The following is a 27,458-nucleotide window of genomic DNA, read 5'->3' on the forward strand; positions in this document are numbered from 1 at the left end:
ATTATTTTAAGAAGTCAAATTGTAACCAAACTTTTTGTGTGTATGAACGCAATTTGTTTGCTTGTTTTAAACGTATATTTTCTGAAGAAAGAATAAATATTATTAATCCAAATATACCTAACACAGGTCCTTTGTTTATTTATCTATGTAAAAGACATTAATGTGCATAACAGTAACAAAGTTGGACAAAGGACCAACTAACACTTAAATAAATAACAATACTTAAGGGTACTAGGTATTTTAATATTTATTTTTTATGTTTGTATAATTTTTTCATTTTCTGTTCAACCTAATTATTTTATGTTACATTTTGTAAAATATTAATTATTTGTGTTGTTATGAACATTTACACTAAGATATTGCCTAATTGTATTTATATGATATATAAAAATGGTTGCTTATGTACACAACTTTATATAATTGTACTCAATCATATGGATAAAATAAGTTTTCAATTTTTAAAGTGAATTAAACAATTTTAAATATTTAATTTACTATTCGACTGCAGAAATAAACGCATAACATAATATGGAAAATTATATTAAATTATTATTATATTTAAAATGGCCAAATTAAAAAGTTAACCAAACTTCACCATATTCAAAAGATTTATAGAAAATAATTGTGGGTTGACTCAATGTTTAATCTTAGAAAAAAAAAGCAGAAGAAAAGTGGCATAATATGGCAATACTATAAAATCTAGATGTCAAAAATATTTTAAAACTTGTTAGGAATTGGCTGTCTACTATAAGTTTGATATGACAATGACAAAATAATTAATTTCATAACTAAAGTACCATGTTTACGGCTGTGTACGTTTAAAGAAAATAAAACAAGTTAATAGGCCTCTAAAGTCAAAAATGTATTGGTTTCTTGAATATTCCTATAATAATATGATTTTATTTTCATCTAAGGAATTTAAATATTTTCTATCATTCCATTGTTCCATAACCATATTGAATTTCTCGTCAAAATGAAGTTATTTGGTTTTTAATTCCAGCAAATGCATTAAATTAAAACATGATGTTGCTCAGGACAAAGCTCAAAGTCTCTTATGTGAAATAAATCAAAAAATTTACATTTTAATGTCTCTGAATTCAGGAAAATAATCTAGTAATAAATATTTCAATTTGTAATGTTATCACATAAACATTTTAATCCTTTCAAAACAATGAAACCTCTTATGTGGGCCCCTCTAATGTTTCTCTGATACACTTCTAATGCATAGCGGAGGATTGTCACACTTTGGTTAGTACGTATTTTGTACATGGGATGATAATCAGCTAATGTTGAATATGAAGAAAAATGATAAAACTATTTTTAGTTAATCTTTTATATTATCATTATTCATGACATAAACAAATATTTAATTTTAGTAACTATGCGTCTGCAAAATTCAAGACCTTTCATTAATCAGTTGATTTTAAATTTAGTTTATCATATTATTTTATATTACATTACAAAATGATTGAAAATACAAATAATAGAAACTTCTAATGATTTTGATAATTTTCAGTTATAGTTAACACAATGTTATGATACATAATATATTAGTATAATTTGTTAATATTAATTATAAGATTCCATTATAAGCATAATATTTGTCATACTTTATAAACATATTACATAAAATAAAAATATTTCGCAATTATTATTTGTGTTAAGGTCAATGATGTAGGTGGTTAACATCCATTCAAATTAGAAACATATTATTCAAACCTAAATTCTACTCTACATCACATTACATCGCCAGAATTCAAATGGCTAAACCCAATCAACTAAACAAAGTTTAAGTTTTAGACCACATAATTTTAAAAAATATTACGATGCAATATGTGACATAATTTTTTTAAGTCTAAAGAAACTAACGGGAGATAAAGTAGATATAGGTTTGTGCCAATTTAAATACAGTGCATCATCACAAAATATACATTATAAAACTGCAGTTTGTCCAGAGTGCATGGAAGACTTCCATAGAAGATAAAGATAAAGACTGACTATAATAATGAACTATGTTTTTTTTATTTTATACTTTGTTTTCATATTTATTGGGTAACATCTGGTATAGTGTTTACGTTTATTTTGTGCAATTTAGTTATTGGTTCACTATTTTTATTATTATACTATCTTTATAAGACATATAGAGTACTATTTTTATTTTATACAGAGTATGTTAACTAAGTTTTTTCATTTATTTTTACTTTGTTGATTTATTTAAACATTTTATTTAAAGGTAAAAAATATAAATTTTTATTTAATGCATATATTAATTGTTTCACTATTATTCTTATTATATTTATGTTAACAAGCTATGAAAGATATTATTTTTTATTTTATACCAATTGGCATTGTTTTATGTTTGGATTACATTAAATAGATAATAATCTTTATAGTTATTAAAGTTGTAGATAAGTCCTAGACATTCCAGGGGGCATGCCCTCCTCCTATCCAATATATTTACCTTAAGTATATAGTTAATGTATATTTAATAATTTTAACATGCATAATAGTATTATGGAATAATTATAGAATCTTTTCGTAGGTAGTGTCGTGAAATTAATTTCAAACCAACTTAGTAAATATAATAGTCCAATAAAAACATTGAAATTCAACAACTTCCAAGGACCTACTCATAACTTATTGAATAATGCGAGTAGAAATCTTAAACTTACAGCATGCAAACCAGTAACAATGTAACAGTTCCAGATATTCTGCACGATGAACAGCCCTTATACTTGACCTGTTATACATGGCTTGCATGGCGAAATTCTTCAGTCGCCGGTACTGAATCAACAAGTTCTCGCCGTCGTAATGAGACCTAACCTAGCATAAACAAAGGTTAAAATAAACAGAAGAAACGCAAACAAGTAGAAATCGACATACCTAGGTGCTGACGGACAATGAGAACGGTAAACGGGTAGAAATAATAATATAATATCAATCGTAATAATATTATTACCTGTCCATGTTATGCCGGCCCCGATGGCGTACCGAACGGAAAACAATCACCGTCGGCGTTTGGAGGCGACGAGACGAACACAGTGCGCACACAGCAGAGCAGTAGGTACCGACGAAGAAGTGAAGTTTGGAAATAAATGGCCGACTGGTCCGCAGTGCACCGACGCCGTACGACGCTACGCAGTAGATGATTTACCAGATAGAATACAATACAAAACATCCTATGATCAAAATGATTTTTTTTGGAAATTATTGTTTCAAGAAAAACAAGAAAGTCAAAACAAAATAATATTGAATTGGATATAAGTCCTTTGTATCAAACGCCACCTGGTATATCTAAAGAAAAAAAAGAGATCTTGTTAATTTATGTGATGCTAAATTCATACCAGATACATATCATTATTTTTTTAAGCAGTTGAACACAATTTCAAATACATCACCTGTAACTACTGATGATAAAGATTTTAATTAAGTTGTTAAATGTGTTTATTTTGTTACTTGGTATTTTAATTTTTTTTTTAAGGAAAAGAATAAGTATTATGTTAAATATATTTTTTCATTACCTATAAAACATAATTTTTATAATTTAGACTTTAAAATTAGGTAACTGTTACCGGATATTTTTTTATTTTTTATTTTATTTTAGTTTATGTTGTACAATTTGAAGTATAAAGAATATTATTGTTATTATTTAAATATAATACATTATTTTAAAAATATAAAATGTAAGATGTTTATTTTAAATAATTTTTTATGATATTATTATAATAATAAACATAACATTATAAGGTTATATTTTGTTGGTTGTATTTTGTGAGCATCTAATTGATTAAATTATTTATTTATTCATTTCAAAAGTAATAAGACAAAAAATTTAGTGTAACTAGGTACCATTTCTATGCATAAAGTTGGAACTCAACATTCTAATATGCAACCTCACCTAATGCAAGACTGACTGAAATCAAAATGTGGCATTATTATGTATCAATGCCACAAAAATAAGACTGCCATATTAGTGTTTATGGCTTATACTCATTTAAAAACGTAATGTAATACTGCACTATATCAAAATGTGGCCACTATTCGTATAATTAAATATAATTTAAAACCGCCATAAAAGTTAAATTCTATTAATAGCAATAAGATATTAATATCGTAATCTACACTAGTTCAAAGTACAGATAATAATGTTAAATATAAGGTTTAAATCATTGAAATAACTTAAAAATTACGTTCTCAATTAAAATTAGAAACTTAAAAATGATTTTTCTCAAAACAACAGATCTAAAGAAGAGGCGGTCTTGCTCCAAGGGTGCGATTACTAACAATTATTAATTTCAGCAAATTAATACTATTCTAATACTATTTTCAATCGTTCAGCTTATAAATGACTTAAATATTTTCAGACAAATAATTGTTTGTGGGATAAAATCATTTAGTGAATAAACTTCCAAATAAAAACACAAGTGTTTTTCAATACAAATTTATTCTTCAAATAGTTATTTAAACCAATTTCAGTTATAAAATATAATGAACATATGTCTGGAATAGATCGCCAAGATCAGATGACTTCGTACTATCCGTTTGAAAGAAAAGACTATAAGATGGTACAAAAAAATTGGTATACATTGTATACATTTGTTATTGGTAAATTCTTATTTTTTATACAATAAATATGCAAAGAAGACAATGTTGTATGAGTTTAGGACTGTCTGTGATTGAAGCATTATTACCAAACGATCTGGATAATAAGAATGCTCGAATCACGAAAAAAATAAATGAAACACATCTTCCCAAAAAAGTAGAAAAAAAATTATAAAAAAAAATACAAATACTAACGATGTCAAATTTGTTCAGGAAAAGGCATTCGTAAAGATACGATATATTACTGTATGGAATGCAATGAAAAACCAGGTTTGTGTCTTGAAAGTTGCTTTGAAGAGTACCATAAAAAAAATATAACTACTAATAATTATTAGGTTTTAGAATGTAATTATCTATTTTTTTCTGTTCTAAAGATTTGTTATTTATATATATTTTATTGTTTTTATTTACAAGAGTTACAAAGTTATTTTCTGTTCTGAAGATTTGTTATTTATGTTATTTTTTTGTTTTTTTAATTACAAGAGTTACAAGGTTATTTTCTGTTCTGAAGATTTATTATTTATATTATTTTATTGTTTTTTTTATGTACAAGTTATTTTTGTTTATTTTATAAAAATATTTTACATGTGTGATAAGGAGTCATTATGTATTTATTTTATAAAACAATAAATATTAATAACGTATTTCATATGAATCAAAATTAAAAAAATGTCTAGTATGAAACTAAATTTCAGAATATACGACGATCCGTGATCGGCGCCGGCTATTGCCTTCATTGATATAGACAATGGCTGCCGTCGATTACGGATTGGCACACGTAATATGTTGCCAACAGTTACGCGGCGTGTGGTGGCGGTAGACTAGGAATATACGTGCGGAGGAGGTGAACGTGTTAAGTATATAAAAAAAATAAAATTTTCTAATAAATTGTAATCGTTTGTATTTTTTAAAAATCCTTAGGAAAACGCGTTTTTTTTTTTATTGTTTATATATATAAGAAAAATAAACCTAAATGCCTGGTGGGACTTAAGTCCAGACCGTAAAGGGACTGACGGGACTTTTGAGTCCCAGGATAAAATAAGGATCAAGGATCAAAAATTATAGATTTTTTTGTTCATACTCCTTATCTTAGATATAGGAAAAAAAATCGAAAGTCACAAAATTTTTTTTATATTTTTAATGTTTTTAAGCTTTTGTTCAGAAAGGGTTAAGGTTATTGCTAATAGCGAAGAGAAATTTATATCATTTTCGAAATATAAAAGTAGGACGTTTACCATACGGTTCGTAGACACGTGTAGGTTTATGGCGTCGAAGTAGAGTAGTCTCGCTAAAAACCTTTTAACTCAAGATTTTTTTGAAATACGTATTAAGATTAAAACGTAGCTGATATCAAAAACAACTATGACAGTAGCAGTAGCTGTGGCAGTAGCAAAAGCAGCGACCAGTAGCAGCGCAAACGCCACAGATGGCGATTGTGCCAACGAGAATTTTTTTGATTTTCAAAAAAAGGTATATCTGAGGCCAAGTTAAAAGTTTTAACGTTGGTTTCGGAATTAGAAGAAAAGTATGACAAACCTGAAATTTTTGGATGACATATAATCCAGCTTACTCTCCTCAAGATAAACCATAATCCACCATATCCAATTCCGAGGCCAACTTTATTTACTTCATATAATTATGATGCATATAATTACCTACTTAAGTTCCAGAATTGTAAAAACAATTTTAGGTAAACACAAAATTGTAAATTAATTGTAAAATGTATAACAAAAATTGTAACTGAATTATAATCAACTATAAAATGTTCAACAAAATTTTAAATTGTAAAACATAATTGTAAACATTTGTGCCTAAAGGAGTCCGAAACCTTTTTTTTTTTGGAGGTGTTGTGAGCAATGGCCTCACAGATTCATATTATATTCATATTATATAATATATTATATAATATTAAGGACAATGGGTTTCACTTATAATCATTCAATTAAATAGACAAAACTATGAATCAACAGATTCATAGAACTGGCAGCGCGCGACTCGCACATAGGACTGCTAGCTTGGCTTTTGGAAGTTGGCAACTATATCAAATTAGCCATTAGAAATTTCCAAGGGCCAGGTTGTTGCATCTCTACGACAACAACAACTTGCAACGACCTCACCTAAAAACACCGGCAAATGCACGAGCCAGCCATATCAAAGGAGCTGAAATCATATATAGAGGGGCCAGGACATGGCATATTCAGAATGTACCAGAGCAGTTGAGACCTAAGTAACTTCACGACTACTACAACTTATTTCAATCATCATCATTTGGAATCCCTGAAGGGCCGCATTTAACAATGTCAATAATAATAAGTATAAATTTGTATTTTTATTATTCTTATATTTTGTTTTATAAATATTTAGATGGTGCAAATGATAAAAGCATTTGACAATAGATACTATATCTATGTTTTGAATTGAAAAAGTATAATCAATAGAAGTATTAACCTTCAGAGTTATAGCTCAAAAACACAAAAATAAAATTATGATAATATAGTAATATTATAGTTACAGTTTAGAATTTCAACAGAAACCTTATTTAACAGACAATTATTTTAAGAAGTCAAATTGTAACCAAACTTTTTGTGTGTATGAACGCAATTTGTTTGCTTGTTTTAAACGTATATTTTCTGAAGAAAGAATAAATATTATTAATCCAAATATACCTAACACAGGTCCTTTGTTTATTTATCTATGTAAAAGACATTAATGTGCATAACAGTAACAAAGTTGGACAAAGGACCAACTAACACTTAAATAAATAAACAATACTTAAGGTACTAGGTATTTTAATATTTATTTTTTATGTTTGTATAATTTTTTCATTTTCTGTTCAACCTAATTATTTTATGTTACATTTTGTAAAATATTAATTATTTGTGTTGTTATGAACATTTACACTAAGATATTGCCTAATTGTATTTATATGATATATAAAATGGTTGCTTATGTACACAACTTATATAATTGTACTCAATCATATGGATAAAATAAGTTTTCAATTTTTAAAGTGAATTAAACAATTTTAAATATTTAATTTACTATTCGACTGCAGAAATAAACGCATAACATAATATGGAAAATTATATTAAATTATTATTATATTTAAATGGCCAAATTAAAAAGTTAACCAAACTTCACCATATTCAAAAGATTTATAGAAAATAATTGTGGTTGACTCAATGTTTAATCTTAGAAAAAAAAGCAGAAGAAAAGTGGCATAATATGGCAATACTATAAAATCTAGATGTCAAAAATATTTTAAAACTTGTTAGGAATTGGCTGTCTACTATAAGTTTGATATGACAATGACAAAATAATTAATTTCATAACTAAAGTACCATGTTTACGGCTGTGTACGTTTAAAGAAAATAAAACAAGTTAATAGCCTCTAAGTCAAAAATGTATTGGTTTCTTGAATATTCCTATAATAATATGATTTTATTTTCATCTAAGGAATTTAAATATTTTCTATCATTCCATTGTTCCATAACCATATTGAATTTCTCGTCAAAATGAAGTTATTTGGTTTTTAATTCCAGCAAATGCATTAAATTAAACATGATGTTGCTCAGGACAAAGCTCAAAGTCTCTTATGTGAAATAAATCAAAAATTTACATTTTAATGTCTCTGAATTCAGAAAATAATCTAGTAATAAATATTTCAATTTGTAATGTTATCACATAAACATTTTAATCCTTCAAAACAATGAACCTCTTATGTGGGCCCCTCTAATGTTTCTCTGATACACTTCTAATGCATAGCGGAGGATTGTCACACTTTGGTTAGTACGTATTTTGTACATGGGAGATAATCAGCTAATGTTGAATATGAAGAAAAATGATAAAACTATTTTTAGTTATCTTTTATATTATCATTATTCATGACATAACAAATATTTAATTTTAGTAACTATGCGTCTGCAAAATTCAAGACCTTTCATTAATCAGTTGATTTTAAATTTAGTTTATCATATTATTTTATATTACATTACAAATGATTGAAATAAAATAATAGAAACTTCTAATGATTTTGATAATTTCAGTTATAGTTAACACAATGTTATGATACATAATATATTAGTATAATTTGTTAATATTAATTATAAGATTCCATTATAAGCATAATATTTGTCATACTTTATAAACATATTACATAAAATAAAAATATTTCGCAATTATTATTTGTGTTAAGGTCAATGATGTAGGTGGTTAACATCCATTCAAATTAGAAACATATTATTCAAACCTAAATTCTACTCTACATCACATTACATCGCCAGAATTCAAATGGCTAAACCCAATCAACTAAACAAAGTTTAAGTTTTAGACCACATAATTTTAAAAATATTACGATGCAATATGTGACATAATTTTTTTAAGTCTAAAGAAACTAACGGGAGATAAAGTAGATATAGGTTTGTGCCAATTTAAATACAGTGCATCATCACAAAATATACATTATAAAACTGCAGTTTGTCCAGAGTGCATGGAAGACTTCCATAGAAGATAAAGATAAAGACTGACTATAATAATGAACTATGTTTTTTTATTTTATACTTTGTTTTCATATTTATTGGGTAACATCTGGTATAGTGTTTACGTTTATTTTGTGCAATTTAGTTATTGGTTCACTATTTTTATTATTATACTATCTTTATAAGACATATAGAGTACTATTTTTATTTTATACAGAGTATGTTAACTAAGTTTTTCATTTATTTTTACTTTGTTGATTTATTTAAACATTTTATTTAAAGGTAAAAATATAAATTTTTATTTAATGCATATATTAATTGTTTCACTATTATTCTTATTATATTTATGTTAACAAGCTATGAAAGATATTATTTTTATTTTATACCAATTGGCATTGTTTTATGTTTGGATTACATTAAATAGATAATAATCTTTATAGTTATTAAAGTTGTAGATAAGTCCTAGACATTCCAGGGGGCATGCCCTCCTCCTATCCAATATATTTACCTTAAGTATATAGTTAATGTATATTTAATAATTTTAACATGCATAATAGTATTATGGAATAATTATAGAATCTTTTCGTAGGTAGTGTCGTGAAATTAATTTCAAACCAACTTAGTAAATATAATAGTCCAATAAAAACATTGAAATTCAACAACTTCCAAGACCTACTCATAACTTATTGAATAATGCGAGTAGAAATCTTAAACTTACAGCATGCAAACCAGTAACAATGTAACAGTTCCAGATATTCTGCACGATGAACAGCCCTTATACTTGACCTGTTATACATGGCTTGCATGGCGAAATTCTTCAGTCGCCGGTACTGAATCAACAAGTTCTCGCCGTCGTAATGAGACCTAACCTAGCATAAACAAAGGTTAAAATAAACAGAAGAAACGCAAACAAGTAGAAATCGACATACCTAGGTGCTGACGGACAATGAGAACGGTAAACGGTAGAATAATAATATAATATCAATCGTAATAATATTATTACCTGTCCATGTTATGCCGGCCCCGATGGCGTACCGAACGGAAAACAATCACCGTCGGCGTTTGGAGGCGACGAGACGAACACAGTGCGCACACAGCAGAGCAGTAGGTACCGACGAAGAAGTGAAGTTTGGAAATAAATGGCCGACTGGTCCGCAGTGCACCGACGCCGTACGACGCTACGCAGTAGATGATTTACCAGATAGAATACAATACAAAACATCCTATGATCAAAATGATTTTTTTGGAAATTATTGTTTCAAGAAAAACAAGAAAGTCAAAACAAAATAATATTGAATTGGATATAAGTCCTTTGTATCAAACGCCACCTGGTATATCTAAAGAAAAAAAAGAGATCTTGTTAATTTATGTGATGCTAAATTCATACCAGATACATATCATTATTTTTTTAAGCAGTTGAACACAATTTCAAATACATCACCTGTAACTACTGATGATAAAGATTTTAATTAAGTTGTTAAATGTGTTTATTTTGTTACTTGGTATTTTAATTTTTTTTTAAGGAAAAGAATAAGTATTATGTTAAATATATTTTTTCATTACCTATAAAACATAATTTTTATAATTTAGACTTTAAAATTAGGTAACTGTTACCGGATATTTTTTTATTTTTTATTTTATTTTAGTTTATGTTGTACAATTTGAAGTATAAAGAATATTATTGTTATTATTTAAATATAATACATTATTTTAAAAATATAAAATGTAAGATGTTTATTTTAAATAATTTTTTATGATATTATTATAATAATAAACATAACATTATAAGGTTATATTTTGTTGGTTGTATTTTGTGAGCATCTAATTGATTAAATTATTTATTTATTCATTTCAAAAGTAATAAGACAAAAAATTTAGTGTAACTAGGTACCATTTCTATGCATAAAGTTGGAACTCAACATTCTAATATGCAACCTCACCTAATGCAAGACTGACTGAAATCAAAATGTGGCATTATTATGTATCAATGCCACAAAATAAGACTGCCATATTAGTGTTTATGGCTTATACTCATTTAAAAACGTAATGTAATACTGCACTATATCAAAATGTGGCACTATTGTATAATTAAATATAATTTAAAACCGCCATAAAGTTAAATTCTATTAATAGCAATAAGATATTAATATCGTAATCTACACTAGTTCAAAGTACAGATAATAATGTTAAATATAAGGTTTAAATCATTGAAATAACTTAAAAATTACGTTCTCAATTAAAATTAGAAACTTAAAAATGATTTTTCTCAAAACAACAGATCTAAAGAAGAGGCGGTCTTGCTCCAAGGGTGCGATTACTAACAATTATTAATTTCAGCAAATTAATACTATTCTAATACTATTTTCAATCGTTCAGTTATAAATGACTTAAATATTTTCAGACAAATAATTGTTTGTGGGATAAAATCATTTAGTGAATAAACTTCCAAATAAAACACAAGTGTTTTTCAATACAAATTTATTCTTCAAATAGTTATTTAAACCAATTTCAGTTATAAAATATAATGAACATATGTCTGGAATAGATCGCCAAGATCAGATGACTTCGTACTATCCGTTTGAAAGAAAGACTATAAGATGGTACAAAAAAATTGGTATACATTGTATACATTTGTTATTGGTAAATTCTTATTTTTTATACAATAAATATGCAAAGAAGACAATGTTGTATGAGTTTAGACTGTCTGTGATTGAAGCATTATTACCAAACGATCTGGATAATAAGAATGCTCGAATCACGAAAAAAATAAATGAAACACATCTTCCCAAAAAAGTAGAAAAAAATTATAAAAAAAAATACAAATACTAACGATGTCAAATTTGTTCAGGAAAAGGCATTCGTAAAGATACGATATATTACTGTATGGAATGCAATGAAAAACCAGGTTTGTGTCTTGAAAGTTGCTTTGAAGAGTACCATAAAAAAATATAACTACTAATAATTATTAGGTTTTAGAATGTAATTATCTATTTTTTTCTGTTCTAAAGATTTGTTATTTATATTATTTTATTGTTTTTATTTACAAGAGTTACAAAGTTATTTTCTGTTCTGAAGATTTGTTATTTATGTTATTTTTTTGTTTTTTTAATTACAAGAGTTACAAGGTTATTTTCTGTTCTGAAGATTTATTATTTATATTATTTTATTGTTTTTTTATGTACAAGTTATTTTTGTTTATTTTATAAAAATATTTTACATGTGTGATAAGGAGTCATTATGTATTTATTTTATAAAACAATAAATATTAATAACGTATTTCATATGAATCAAAATTAAAAAAATGTCTAGTATGAAACTAAATTTCAGAATATACGACGATCCGTGATCGGCGCCGGCTATTGCCTTCATTGATATAGACAATGGCTGCCGTCGATTACGGATTGGCACACGTAATATGTTGCCAACAGTTACGCGGCGTGTGGCGGTAGACTAGGAATATACGTGCGGAGGTGAACGTGTTAAGTATATAAAAAAAATAAAATTTTCTATAAATTGTAATCGTTTGTATTTTTTAAAAATCCTTAGGAAAACGCGTTTTTTTTTTTATTGTTTATATATATAAGAAAAATAACCTAAATGCCTGGTGGGACTTAAGTCCAGACCGTAAAGGACTGACGGGACTTTTGAGTCCCAGGATAAAATAAGGATCAAGGATCAAAAATTATAGATTTTTTTGTTCATACCTTATCTTAGATATAGGAAAAAAATCGAAAGTCACAAAATTTTTTTTATATTTTTAATGTTTTTAAGCTTTTGTTCAGAAAGGGTTAAGGTTATTGCTAATAGCGAAGAGAAATTTATATCATTTTCGAAATATAAAAGTAGGACGTTTACCATACGGTTCGTAGACACGTGTAGGTTTATGGCGTCGAAGTAGAGTAGTCTCGCTAAAAACCTTTTAACTCAAGATTTTTTGAAATACGTATTAAGATTAAAACGTAGCTGATATCAAAAACAACTATGACAGTAGCAGTAGCTGTGGCAGTAGCAAAAGCAGCGACAGTAGCAGCGCAAACGCCACAGATGGCGATTGTGCCAACGAGAATTTTTTTGATTTTCAAAAAAAGGTATATCTGAGGCCAAGTTAAAAGTTTTAACGTTGGTTTCGGAATTAGAAGAAAAGTATGACAAACCTGAAATTTCTGGATGACATATAATCCAGCTTACTCTCCTCAAGATAAACCATATCCACCATATCCAATTCCGAGGCCAACTTTATTTACTTCATATAATTATGATGCATATAATACCTACTTAAGTTCCAGAATTGTAAAAACAATTTTAGGTAAAACAAAATTGTAAATTAATTGTAAAATGTATAACAAAAATTGTAACTGAATTATAATCAACTATAAAATGTTCAACAAAATTTTAAATTGTAAAACATAATTGTAAACATTTGTGCCTAAAGGAGTCCGAAACCTTTTTTTTTTTGGAGGTGTTGTGAGCAATGGCCTCACAGATTCATATTATATTCATATTATATAATATATTATATAATATTAAGGACAATGGGTTTCACTTATAATCATTCAATTAAATAGACAAAACTATGAATCAACAGATTCATAGAACTGGCAGCGCGCGACTCGCACATAGGACTGCTAGCTTGGCTTTTGGAAGTTGGCAACTATATCAAATTAGCCATTAGAAATTTCCAAGGCCAGGTTGTTGCATCTCTACGACAACAACAACTTGCAACGACCTCACCTAAAAACACCGGCAAATGCACGAGCCAGCCATATCAAAGGAGCTGAAATCATATATAGAGGGGCCAGGACATGGCATATTCAGATGTACCAGAGCAGTTGAGACCTAAGTAACTTCACGACTACTACAACTTATTTCAATCATCATCATTTGGAATCCCTGAAGGGCCGCATTTAACAATGTCAATAATAATAAGTATAAATTTGTATTTTTATTATTCTTATATTTTGTTTTATAAATATTTAGATGGTGCAAATGATAAAAGCATTTGACAATAGATACTATATCTATGTTTGAATTGAAAAAGTATAATCAATAGAAGTATTAACCTTCAGAGTTATAGCTCAAAAACACAAAAATAAAATTATGATAATATAGTAATATTATAGTTACAGTTTAGAATTTCAACAGAAACCTTATTTAACAGACAATTATTTTAAGAAGTCAAATTGTAACCAAACTTTTTGTGTGTATGAACGCAATTTGTTTGCTTGTTTTAAACGTATATTTTCTGAAGAAAGAATAAATATTATTAATCCAAATATACCTAACACAGGTCCTTTGTTTATTTATCTATGTAAAAGACATTAATGTGCATAACAGTAACAAAGTTGGACAAAGGACCAACTAACACTTAAATAAATAAACAATACTTAAGGTACTAGGTATTTTAATATTTATTTTTTATGTTTGTATAATTTTTTCATTTTCTGTTCAACCTAATTATTTTATGTTACATTTTGTAAAATATTAATTATTTGTGTTGTTATGAACATTTACACTAAGATATTGCCTAATTGTATTTATATGATATATAAAATGGTTGCTTATGTACACAACTTATATAATTGTACTCAATCATATGGATAAAATAAGTTTTCAATTTTTAAAGTGAATTAAACAATTTTAAATATTTAATTTACTATTCGACTGCAGAAATAAACGCATAACATAATATGGAAAATTATATTAAATTATTATTATATTTAAATGGCCAAATTAAAAAGTTAACCAAACTTCACCATATTCAAAAGATTTATAGAAAATAATTGTGGTTGACTCAATGTTTAATCTTAGAAAAAAAAGCAGAAGAAAAGTGGCATAATATGGCAATACTATAAAATCTAGATGTCAAAAATATTTTAAAACTTGTTAGGAATTGGCTGTCTACTATAAGTTTGATATGACAATGACAAAATAATTAATTTCATAACTAAAGTACCATGTTTACGGCTGTGTACGTTTAAAGAAAATAAAACAAGTTAATAGCCTCTAAGTCAAAAATGTATTGGTTTCTTGAATATTCCTATAATAATATGATTTTATTTTCATCTAAGGAATTTAAATATTTTCTATCATTCCATTGTTCCATAACCATATTGAATTTCTCGTCAAAATGAAGTTATTTGGTTTTTAATTCCAGCAAATGCATTAAATTAAACATGATGTTGCTCAGGACAAAGCTCAAAGTCTCTTATGTGAAATAAATCAAAAATTTACATTTTAATGTCTCTGAATTCAGAAAATAATCTAGTAATAAATATTTCAATTTGTAATGTTATCACATAAACATTTTAATCCTTCAAAACAATGAACCTCTTATGTGGGCCCCTCTAATGTTTCTCTGATACACTTCTAATGCATAGCGGAGGATTGTCACACTTTGGTTAGTACGTATTTTGTACATGGGAGATAATCAGCTAATGTTGAATATGAAGAAAAATGATAAAACTATTTTTAGTTATCTTTTATATTATCATTATTCATGACATAACAAATATTTAATTTTAGTAACTATGCGTCTGCAAAATTCAAGACCTTTCATTAATCAGTTGATTTTAAATTTAGTTTATCATATTATTTTATATTACATTACAAATGATTGAAATAAAATAATAGAAACTTCTAATGATTTTGATAATTTCAGTTATAGTTAACACAATGTTATGATACATAATATATTAGTATAATTTGTTAATATTAATTATAAGATTCCATTATAAGCATAATATTTGTCATACTTTATAAACATATTACATAAAATAAAAATATTTCGCAATTATTATTTGTGTTAAGGTCAATGATGTAGGTGGTTAACATCCATTCAAATTAGAAACATATTATTCAAACCTAAATTCTACTCTACATCACATTACATCGCCAGAATTCAAATGGCTAAACCCAATCAACTAAACAAAGTTTAAGTTTTAGACCACATAATTTTAAAAATATTACGATGCAATATGTGACATAATTTTTTTAAGTCTAAAGAAACTAACGGGAGATAAAGTAGATATAGGTTTGTGCCAATTTAAATACAGTGCATCATCACAAAATATACATTATAAAACTGCAGTTTGTCCAGAGTGCATGGAAGACTTCCATAGAAGATAAAGATAAAGACTGACTATAATAATGAACTATGTTTTTTTATTTTATACTTTGTTTTCATATTTATTGGGTAACATCTGGTATAGTGTTTACGTTTATTTTGTGCAATTTAGTTATTGGTTCACTATTTTTATTATTATACTATCTTTATAAGACATATAGAGTACTATTTTTATTTTATACAGAGTATGTTAACTAAGTTTTTCATTTATTTTTACTTTGTTGATTTATTTAAACATTTTATTTAAAGGTAAAAATATAAATTTTTATTTAATGCATATATTAATTGTTTCACTATTATTCTTATTATATTTATGTTAACAAGCTATGAAAGATATTATTTTTATTTTATACCAATTGGCATTGTTTTATGTTTGGATTACATTAAATAGATAATAATCTTTATAGTTATTAAAGTTGTAGATAAGTCCTAGACATTCCAGGGGGCATGCCCTCCTCCTATCCAATATATTTACCTTAAGTATATAGTTAATGTATATTTAATAATTTTAACATGCATAATAGTATTATGGAATAATTATAGAATCTTTTCGTAGGTAGTGTCGTGAAATTAATTTCAAACCAACTTAGTAAATATAATAGTCCAATAAAAACATTGAAATTCAACAACTTCCAAGACCTACTCATAACTTATTGAATAATGCGAGTAGAAATCTTAAACTTACAGCATGCAAACCAGTAACAATGTAACAGTTCCAGATATTCTGCACGATGAACAGCCCTTATACTTGACCTGTTATACATGGCTTGCATGGCGAAATTCTTCAGTCGCCGGTACTGAATCAACAAGTTCTCGCCGTCGTAATGAGACCTAACCTAGCATAAACAAAGGTTAAAATAAACAGAAGAAACGCAAACAAGTAGAAATCGACATACCTAGGTGCTGACGGACAATGAGAACGGTAAACGGTAGAATAATAATATAATATCAATCGTAATAATATTATTACCTGTCCATGTTATGCCGGCCCCGATGGCGTACCGAACGGAAAACAATCACCGTCGGCGTTTGGAGGCGACGAGACGAACACAGTGCGCACACAGCAGAGCAGTAGGTACCGACGAAGAAGTGAAGTTTGGAAATAAATGGCCGACTGGTCCGCAGTGCACCGACGCCGTACGACGCTACGCAGTACACGTCCAATTAATGAACGTCGTCAGACGGCATTCCGAGCCAGACGTTGCGCGGAGGGGAGACTGCGGCGGCGGTTGTTGTTGTTGTTGTATACGTGTCGCCGAGCCGGCGGTGAAAGGGGACGTCGTTGCATCCGAACGTTCACAAGGTCCAATTTCCAGTGGTTCTCATTCTGCTGATTGAACCGTGCGACACGTAAACACTAAGCACTATAAAAAAAAAAAATAGTAACAATAAACATTCGTATCGTGATGATCGCGGAGGAGCAGCGGTCGTCGTGATGACGACTCGACCGACGTGTTTTGGGTAACCTATAAAAAAAAAAATACTTTCGACGCGGTTTTGTTATGTACGACTGGCAAAAAATCGTTTATTCTTCGGTTATTGCAAATATAGTTAATACTTACAACACGGTTGTTGTCGCAGAGAGAGGTGATAGTCGGCCGACGATTAACGACGTGATTACGCGATGCCGTACACGACAAAAATGAGAAACGGCGAGTTGAAAAAACTGCGAATTTAACCGACATGAGTCTCACTCAGGCCAGAGCGAAAGACTAACAAACGGCGGAGCTGCGCCCGATGCGGCAGGCAGGCCCGAGGTCGCCGCCGCGTTGTGACGCCCGACCGGCTTCATCAGACCAGTGTGACCAACCGTCCTTACACTACTTACCGACTACGTGGAGAAATTATGGCCCACCGCGGCATGATATTAATATGATAATAATAACAATAATAGGTAATTTAATAAGAGAGGCAGGACTTCGCAAGTCAGTTAAATAAATTATTCGTCTTGGGGCTTGGGTTCACTGAAACATTTTTCATTTAATATTCATCTCGATTCAAAGTACGACATTTATATTGTTCGTGCGATACTGCGATGTCTCTACGGTATGTGCCGCGCCCGGCAGATGTTTTGCTGGCGGTCGGCGACAAAAAAAAAAAAGGACGACAAAGAAAAAATGAACACCTGCCGATCGACGACTGATGATAAAGGCCGAGTTTAAGAAAATCGTAGTGTTATACATTTATACTATGGATTGAACCATAGCCTATATCGACCATGTAAACAATTTTAAGCACATATTAGCGACGAGTCGCTGGTTGAGAAACGATATCTGCGAATGAGCGAGTACCTAGGTACTAGTATAGCTAAACTCGTTAAATATATATATCACTAAGTAACTACATATATAACACTCATGAGTTCCCAGGGAGAATGTAGTTATTAGCATCAATATGCGACAAGTATACACACGCTATCATAATATTATGATCTCGAAAGAAAACCCACTGCTGATATTATGAAATATTTGAGTGAGTAAAACAAACATTTGACGCCACATAAAAAATAATGATAAGTAGGTACATAATAATATCGTAATATGTATTATATGAGTTATGACTAAGACAGATTTATTTATTTAACTATAATAATACATTGTTACCTATATAGTGATCGCCGATCAGGAAATTTACGTTTACAAATATTAAATTCCAGATAAGGGTTAAAATAATTACAGTACATAGGTAGTAGGTACTATTACATTATTGCCAAATTGCCATCAATAATTGATCGATTTAGATTACATACATCGAAATATATAGCCACATTGATATAACAACGTTTTTTACTTTTGTTCATGTAAGATTATAATTTATTGGTTCCGATTAATTGTACCTATACGAAAAACGATTCAGTTGTCAGTGTGGATAATTTAAATTATATTTAAATTGTTATTACTTATTATTAGTACGGTAACCGGTAAGTTAAATTAATATTATAAAATTACAACAAAATAACTATAATCGTTATTCTTGGTTATTTAATATGTAATTTTCTCCAAATTTGAACATAAAAAAACTATAAAAAAACTGTGTTCTTATGTTGAGACTTTTTAGTTACGGAATAACCTACTTACGTAGAACATTGCTGTAAGTTTTCAATCCTTATAACTATAAAAGTTGAACATTTTATGATTTTTAACTACAAAATCATTTTAGATTCTGAGCGACGCGATGAATGTATTGATTTTACAATGGTGTAAAAATAATTTATATATAACCTATTTACGTGGAGCCTTGTTTTAAATTTTCTATCCTCAGCTATAAAAGTTGAACATCTTATACATTTTTAACTACAAAATAATTATTAAATTTTGTGAAAATTCGAACTTTAAATGCTTATAAAAAAAATTATGCATAATATGTATTTTTAATATTTTTCAACTGCTATTTTAACAATATATCAGAAGCCTTATTGTATTACATTTTCACGCTTTTTACCCAAAAAATAAAATTTCATTGACAATACTTGTCTATAATTATTATAGAAAAAAAAACGAAAACTGACAATGTCTGAAACAGCTAAAAAAAAGTTAAAATATTTTCAAAACTGTATGGTGTATAGAAAATAAAAATACAAACATTCAGTGAAATTTTCAAGTATCTACAGTCATTAGTTTTTTAATTACAATAAAATAAGAAAATCGTTACATGAGAAATCGATTGAATATCAAATGTTGTAATAATATATGATCTTCAAACGCTTATAAAAATTTAATTTGATTTGCTTGTAATCATTTATTTTTTTAAAATTTTTTTTAAAATTTACCTCTTCAATGCATTAATTATAGATTCACTTTCGTTCAGCTCAGAATTTAAAAAAATTTAATAATATATGGAAATAATTGTTTTTTTTTTCAGATTGAAAAAGTTCAAACAATCAGTTCTATCTGCAAAACTTGACTTTACAAAATTGTAGTCGTGTATAATTTATAGGTACCAAATATGTAGGTATATATGAGTTTATATCGTAATTATTAAAAATAAAAATAACGTAGGTAGTGCATTTTTTTAGTACATTATTCAGAATTTTAGGGCATTAAAATCCTAGGCCCAGTAATAAGTGATAATAAGTAATAACATTAATGATGATTGACGACGATCGACGATGTATTGTTTTGATTGATCTGTACACTATCTTAACTCATCATGAACATCGCATATCCGCATGGACAGATGTATCTTTCGATCACGATTCACGGCTGTAGATAGTAACAATAACGCCTATTATACAGGTATGTAATTTAGTAGGTACCTATATGTTATATTTTGGTGATTTGGAATATAGACCGATAGCCGTAACCGTTGTCAGTAGCGTGCCTAAGACGGTTTTTGAGACAATAGTCTCATAACATGACTAATATGGGTGGGTGTGTTAAAAGTGTTAAAAAAAAAAACAAAAAATAAGTAATAAAATATAAAAATTTTATTGTTGTTTTTTTTAGTGTTATAAGAAAAATGATTTATATTACATAGTTAAAAATGAATATATTTTATGTAAGTTAATTTTTTGTTTTGTATTAAATTTAAATGTTTTTTTCAGCACGCCACTGGCCGTGGTTTCGATGGCGTCTTTGTGAAGACGTGGTCCTTTACGTAAACACGTCGTGTACCTACCTAACCTACTTACGAACGATTCTTATTCGAACAGCCTTCGAATTGCGTCGAATTCGATGAAATACTAGCTGTTTATTTCGTACTCGTAGTATAGCAGATATTCGTCGTGTTCAGGATGTTATAATAACGTTATACCTATATATTACCTACACTAGTGTAGTAGTGTCTATACTGTCTAGTACATAGTACTTATACAGTAGTTATACGCTCAGAAAAACGGCGCAGTTTATATTTTTATGCTATTTTTATATTTTTATGTGTCTATGGAGCAAGTGTATAAATTATAAACTATAGACATGTGCATATAGCTGGTCTTCGTCAAAAGAATACCTTTCCTTTTCCGCCGATACACTTTTCCACATAATCATAAAACATTTAAATTCATAATCGTAGACCGTAGTTCATTTAACGTACCTATAACAATAGGCCTATTACACATTTACACATATTAGTATAACTGTTATATCCTATAATATTTTATCATTATACAGATCATGAAAAAATATTAATTTTGACAAATTTCATTAAAGCTTGACATTTATATATACGTAGGTACTCTTGTAAAAACGGAGTTGCTATATAGGTAACAGTATAACCTGTATTTTTTTAATATTTATTAATTGTGGTAAAAACATGTTGCAACCATATAGGTTCTAAATTTAAAAAAATTGTATTATCTCATAAAATGTCTGTGTCAGGCGATGTTTCTGGCCTCTCTCTGAAGGGTATATTATAACCTACATTATATTATGAAAGTAAATATTGTGTCCACGTTAAACATTAAGCAGTTATTTACCTATGTATAATATACTGCAGTATTATAAATATTGCAAAATTACCATCAATTATTACAATACAAATAAAAACTATACCTACCTTTTATAGTTGATTTCCATAAAATAGATATCGATGTACATAATAATCCCTCTTTAAAAATCAACTAGGTATGAATGGTACATTAATCATATCGAATATTTACATTGTACAGCCAAAATGTTAATGTTCGATACAAAAATATCGATGTCATTGATCGGAATAACAATTTAGATAGGTGAGTAGTTGTTGTTCGTAACTTATTATCAGTAGTGTATAAAGTCAATAATTAATAATATGGCGCAACAATTTAACATATTATATTATATGAGTAAATTATAATAATGCAGGTATCAAATAACTATATATTTTAATAAGATAAGCGTACAGACTTTTTAGGTACTGAATAATATTAAACAAATAATATAATTTAATAATAATTTAATTTAATTTATTCAACTCAGCCCTTGTAACATAGTACTAATGTACAATATTATTATATCGATGGCTACACCTCAAGCCGAAATTGGGTACATACTGTGCATTTTGAAATCATAATAATTATTGTTCCCTGTATTTTCATAAGATAGTACACAACAACCAAAACTCATAAAAATAATATCAATATATTATATTTAAAACAGTTAATAAAACAGTTTACAAATTTGGTAAAATTGACTTACGAGGTTTTGCGGTGTATAGCCTTCGATATATATATACCTAGTATTTACAATAGTTGATTAAACTTCTATTTAAGCAAGTTTGTGGCAAGAAGGTTGTTGTCGATGGCTATTAATTAATAATATACAATATTTAAATAATAATTACAAAATACATAAAAATAAAAGTAAAAAAATTACAAAAGGTATGATGTATTAATGTATATAATATAGATAGGTACTAAAATGCTGGTAGATATAAATTACAACAGTATAATTTAAAAGTAATATTAAATTTAAAAAAAGGTTGGAAAGTAGGTTTTGTACAGTATATTCAAGTGTGAAGTGAGTCACTAGAATAGATTGTGTTCAATTTGAATTTAATGTTATAATATATTATTAATATCATTAATATTTGTAGAAAATAAAAACTAAAAATTTGAAATTTGAAATTGTCCATAAACAGTTTAAAATGGGTCCAAATATTTTCAAAATTTCGTGGTGTAAATAAAATAAAAAATATAAACATTCAGTCAAATTTTCATTTATTTACAGTTATTTGTTTTTTAATTACAAAAATATAAGAAAATCGCTACATGAGAAATCGAGTGAATATATTTAAACTTCAAATGTTCTTACAAATTTAACTTGACTTTCTTGTAGACATTTTTTTTTTTTTTTTTTTGATAAAAGTAGACAAACTTATGAAGAATTTTGTATTACATTTTAAAACCTTAGATTTAAAAATAAAAATTTTTATGAATTTCTAACTCAAAATAATTTGCACATTTTCGTCATTTTTACGTATTTTGTCAAGATTTGAACTTAAAATGCTTATAAAAAAAATTGTTAATATGGATTTTTAATATTTTTCATATGTCATTGTAATAATATATTGGGAGCCCTGTATTAGATTTTCAAGATTTTTTACCCAACAAATAAAGTTTAATTTACATGCATAGAAATAAAAATTAAAATAATTTGAAACTGAAAATGTCCGTGGACAGTTCATAACAAATCAACATTTTTTGAATATTTTATCGTGTAAAGAAAATGCTAATAAAAACAACCAGTGAAAGTTTCATGTATTTATCGTCATTTGTTGAGTTACACCAAAAACTAAAGGAAAAGTTTTCCTAAATTTTTCTTTTGTTTTTCCCTGTATTTTGGAAACTTAAAGAATTTTTTTTACTTTTGACCCCTAAAAGTACGAATTACATTCACTATCCTATCAGAAAACTTACTTTTGAAGAAAATCTAAGCATTTTTACTGTCCTAAAAGGTGATGATAGACACACAAAAAAAAAAAAGGTAGATAAGTGGATTTCGCTCTGCTGTACAGTAGGTTACAAGTGGGTTACTGTAATGGATGGTGTTAAATTTGAATTCAATCATATAATATCATTGTATAAGAAAAACGATTCTGAGTGAAAACGGTATGATATTACCAAGTATATTTGAAGATATTATTGTGAATAAAGTAATTTATATATAACCTATTTACGTGGAGCCTTGTTTTCAATTTTCAATCCTTAGCTATAAAAGTTGAACATTTTATAAATTTTTAACTACAAAATAATTAATAAATTATAAATTTGATGAATGTAGTCAAAATTTGAACTTTAAATGCTTATAAAAAAAAATTGTGCCTATGTATTTTTAATATTTTTCAAGTGCTATTAGAACGATAGATCAGGAGGCTTTTATTAATTTTTCACGCTTTTTTAACCAACAAATACAATTTTATTGATATTTATAGAAAAAAAAAAACTAAAAAAATGTAAAACTGACAATGTCTGTAAACAGCTCAAAAAGAGTCAAAATATTTTCAAAATTTTATGGTGTATAGAAAATGCTAATATAAACATTCAGTGAAATATTCAAGTATCTACAGTCATTCATTTTTTAATTACAATAAAATAAGAAAATTGTTACATGAGAAATCAAGTGAATATCAAATGTTGTAAAAATATAAAATTTGCTAATTTTCGTGATTTTTCCGTATTTTGTCAAAATTTGAACTTTAAATGCTTATAAATAAAAACTGTGACTAAGGATATTTAATTTTTTTCATCTGCCTTTGATACAATAACCTCGGAGCCTTCTATTAAATTCTTTTAATCTTCAAGCTTTTTTACTCAACAGGTAAAATTTTATTGATATTTATAGAAAAAAAAAACTAAAAAAAATGGAAATTGACAATGTCCGTAAACAGCTCAAAATAAGTCAAAATGTTATGGTGTATAGGAAATTCAATTATAAACATTCAGTCAAAATGTCATTTCCCTACGGTCATTTGTTTTAGAGTTACACCAAAAAAAAATCGATTTATCTCGAAAACAGATTTTGCGTAAAAATTCCCGTTTTTCCTTAATTTTTCTTTTGTTTTTCACGTCGCTTTTGAAAACTACTGGGAAATTTTTACTTTTGACCCCCCCACTAAAGTACCAACTAGATTCACTTTCCTATCAGAAAAGTTACTTTTGAAGAAAATCCAAGCACTTTTACTGTCCTAAAAGGTGATGACAGACACAAAAATAAAAAAAAAATAAAAAAAAACCCACATCATTGTAAAATCAATATATTCATCGCTTCGCTCAGAATCTAAAATCCCACATATCATTGTAAAATCATTTCCTTTATCGCTCCGTTCCGAATCTAAAAGAAAATTAGTAACAACGAAATACAATCGATTCATTCATGGTAGGTACGTATTGTTCTATTATTTTTTAACGTTTTTCCGACATGAGATATTTTATTTATTTTTGTTTTCAACAGTCCATTATTGTAAATTAATATATATATTTATAATATGTTAACTATGAAAAAAAAACTTTAATAATATTATAACTGAAAATAATTTACAATATTTGAAAAAATTATCATGCATGGCTATATCAATAGCTCAAAAAGAGTCAAAATAGTTGTAAAATGTATGAAAAATGCTAATATAAATATTTGGTGATCGTTTCAAGAGTCTACTCTTTTAGGTTATTCATTTTGAAAATACAACAAAATATCAAAAATAGGTTACTGGGAAATCGATAATTTACCACTGAATATCAAAAATCGTAAAAATTGTTAGTTAAAACTCTTAAAATATTAATGTTTCGTTTAATTATCATTTTTTTTCTTGTTATAGGTAGAACACTTTATGTGAAATCTTCTATTATAATTTTTAATCTTAGCTATGAGAAGAATTTATTTTATACGTTTCTAAAGGAAAAATAATTTTAAAAATTTAAAAAATTTCTCATGGCTATAAAAAGCTCAAAAATAGTAAAAATTGGCTGAACAGTTTACTATGATTGGAAAATAGTAATTCTAACATTTCATGATAATTTTAATTTATCAGGATTATTCGTTTTTGAATTACAACAAAACGCCAAAAATGTAAAAATGAAAATTCATTAATTTACTGATGAGAATTAAATGTAATATTATAAAATACAAATTTTATAAAAAAAAAAATATAACTTTCCGGTAAACTTGCTTTGAAAAAAAGTTCACAATTACCGATATCTAATTAGTATTTATTGAGTAACCTGCAATAGGTATAAAGTATAATTATAGTATAATTAATATAGTATTTTTAAAATTATAATTAATAATAAATTCCAAGTTGGTTCAAGTTTCCAAATTGGTTTCAATATCGTTTAAACACAGAAAAAGTAATGTAACATAGTTACTATACCTACATGTACCTATTATAATTAAATATTTACTGAAGTTTTCAGTTTTGGCTGTTTCTTTCGGCTCATCATTTAATCCTAATCGTTTAGGTACTATTTCGTATAAAGGGAGATATTGGTATTGCTATATTGTTTCATATAATTATTGAATTACAAGTATCGGCATTTAATATAATATGTTGTTTAGACGGTCGATTATTTTTATTAATCTTTTTGATATTTTGGCAGTCGTCGTTTTAACCTGTCAACATTTTAATTGTAAACGTTTTATACCACATCCAGGCACGTATTTGAGGGGGGCCGGAGCGATGGGCAAGTGTTTCCAGTTGCCCGGGGTGGTAATTTTTTTTAGTCTATTTAGGTGGTAGTAAATTTATAATGACATATTATTATTGTGTATTAATTGTATCAAAAAGTAAATTAATTTATTTTATATTATATGTATTTATATATTTTTATTTTTATTATTTAAACTTAGTTATTACAGCTCAGCTATGTATATTGTTTTCATCAACTAGTCAGAAAATAATATAAATAATTACAACAAATATTTGAAGTAAACTATGAACTAAGAAATGTGTTATGCGTTGTAATCATTAACAGTTGAATCAGAAATAAAAAGTTTATAGGTAATTAGGTAAAGCAGATTTTGAAGAAATTATCACTTTATTTTCAAATTTCCAATCTAGGAGAAAGTTATAAATTTATATCTAGATTATTACTATTAATACAATTAAGATCAGAAGAAATGCAATCAAAATAAATATTAATTTTTTTTCATTTTATATTTTATTTTTATAATATGAGTATAAACCATAACTACCTATATACTCGATAGGATACCGTATAGATTATTTTAATATAATATTATGTAAGTTTAGTAATTTTTTTTTACACTAAAACAGAAACGCTTATAAAGAAATCATATTGTATTAATTTATGTTTTACTTATACTTGATTTATAAAAATTATAATATATTTATTTAACATTGGTTTATCTAGAGATTTAAGAGATAACTAATAGATTAATGTATGAAATATTGGAACGAATGCCGTTTAGCTCCAAAGCAATTTTTGTGATTTTTCTTTCTTCAATATGTGTATTTTTGTATGCTTCATTATAAAAAGTCATACAAATTTTCTTTGGAAGTTAGTGTTAAGAAACTTCAAAATCCTAGTTATTAAGTTAAAAATACCGAACTTTTTTTGGTTTATTAAGATAAAATAATATTGTTCGTTTTTTTAATTTTCTACATTTATATTAAAAAAATTCACAATTCAAATTTCAAAATATTTAATTTTTTTTTTTTTTAATAATTGCATAATATATAGAAAATGTTATTATATAAGGACATTTTGTTGTACAGAAATGATTTTTTTAGGATAAGTGCGGCAAATTGTTAAATCCGCCCCTGCTGATGACCAAAAAGCTTGAAAATGTAATACATAGTGAAACCTCAAAATACCAGACATT

General features: G+C 27.2%; 1 long non-coding RNA gene across 5 annotated transcripts; it reads right to left on the bottom strand.

Annotated features, from left to right (window-relative positions):
- Nucleotides 1–2,348: 2,348 nt before the first annotated feature.
- On the bottom strand, nucleotides 2,349–17,926 carry LOC132935584 (uncharacterized). Of its 5 annotated transcripts, none has more exons than XR_009663288.1 (6): nucleotides 17,766–17,926; nucleotides 17,174–17,567; nucleotides 10,084–17,034; nucleotides 9,799–9,949; nucleotides 2,960–3,294; nucleotides 2,349–2,823 (listed from the first exon to the last, which is right to left on the bottom strand). It is a non-coding gene; the product is annotated as an uncharacterized LOC132935584 (long non-coding RNA). The 5 variants fall into 5 exon arrangements; XR_009663287.1 differs by having other exon boundaries at nucleotides 9,799–9,944; nucleotides 10,084–17,039; XR_009663285.1 differs by having other exon boundaries at nucleotides 2,960–3,179; nucleotides 10,084–17,039.
- Between the last annotated feature and the right edge of the window lie 9,532 nt (nucleotides 17,927–27,458).

The sequence above is a fragment of the Metopolophium dirhodum genome, chromosome 1 (genome assembly GCF_019925205.1).
Source record: "Metopolophium dirhodum isolate CAU chromosome 1, ASM1992520v1, whole genome shotgun sequence".
NCBI lineage: Eukaryota > Metazoa > Arthropoda > Insecta > Hemiptera > Aphididae > Metopolophium > Metopolophium dirhodum.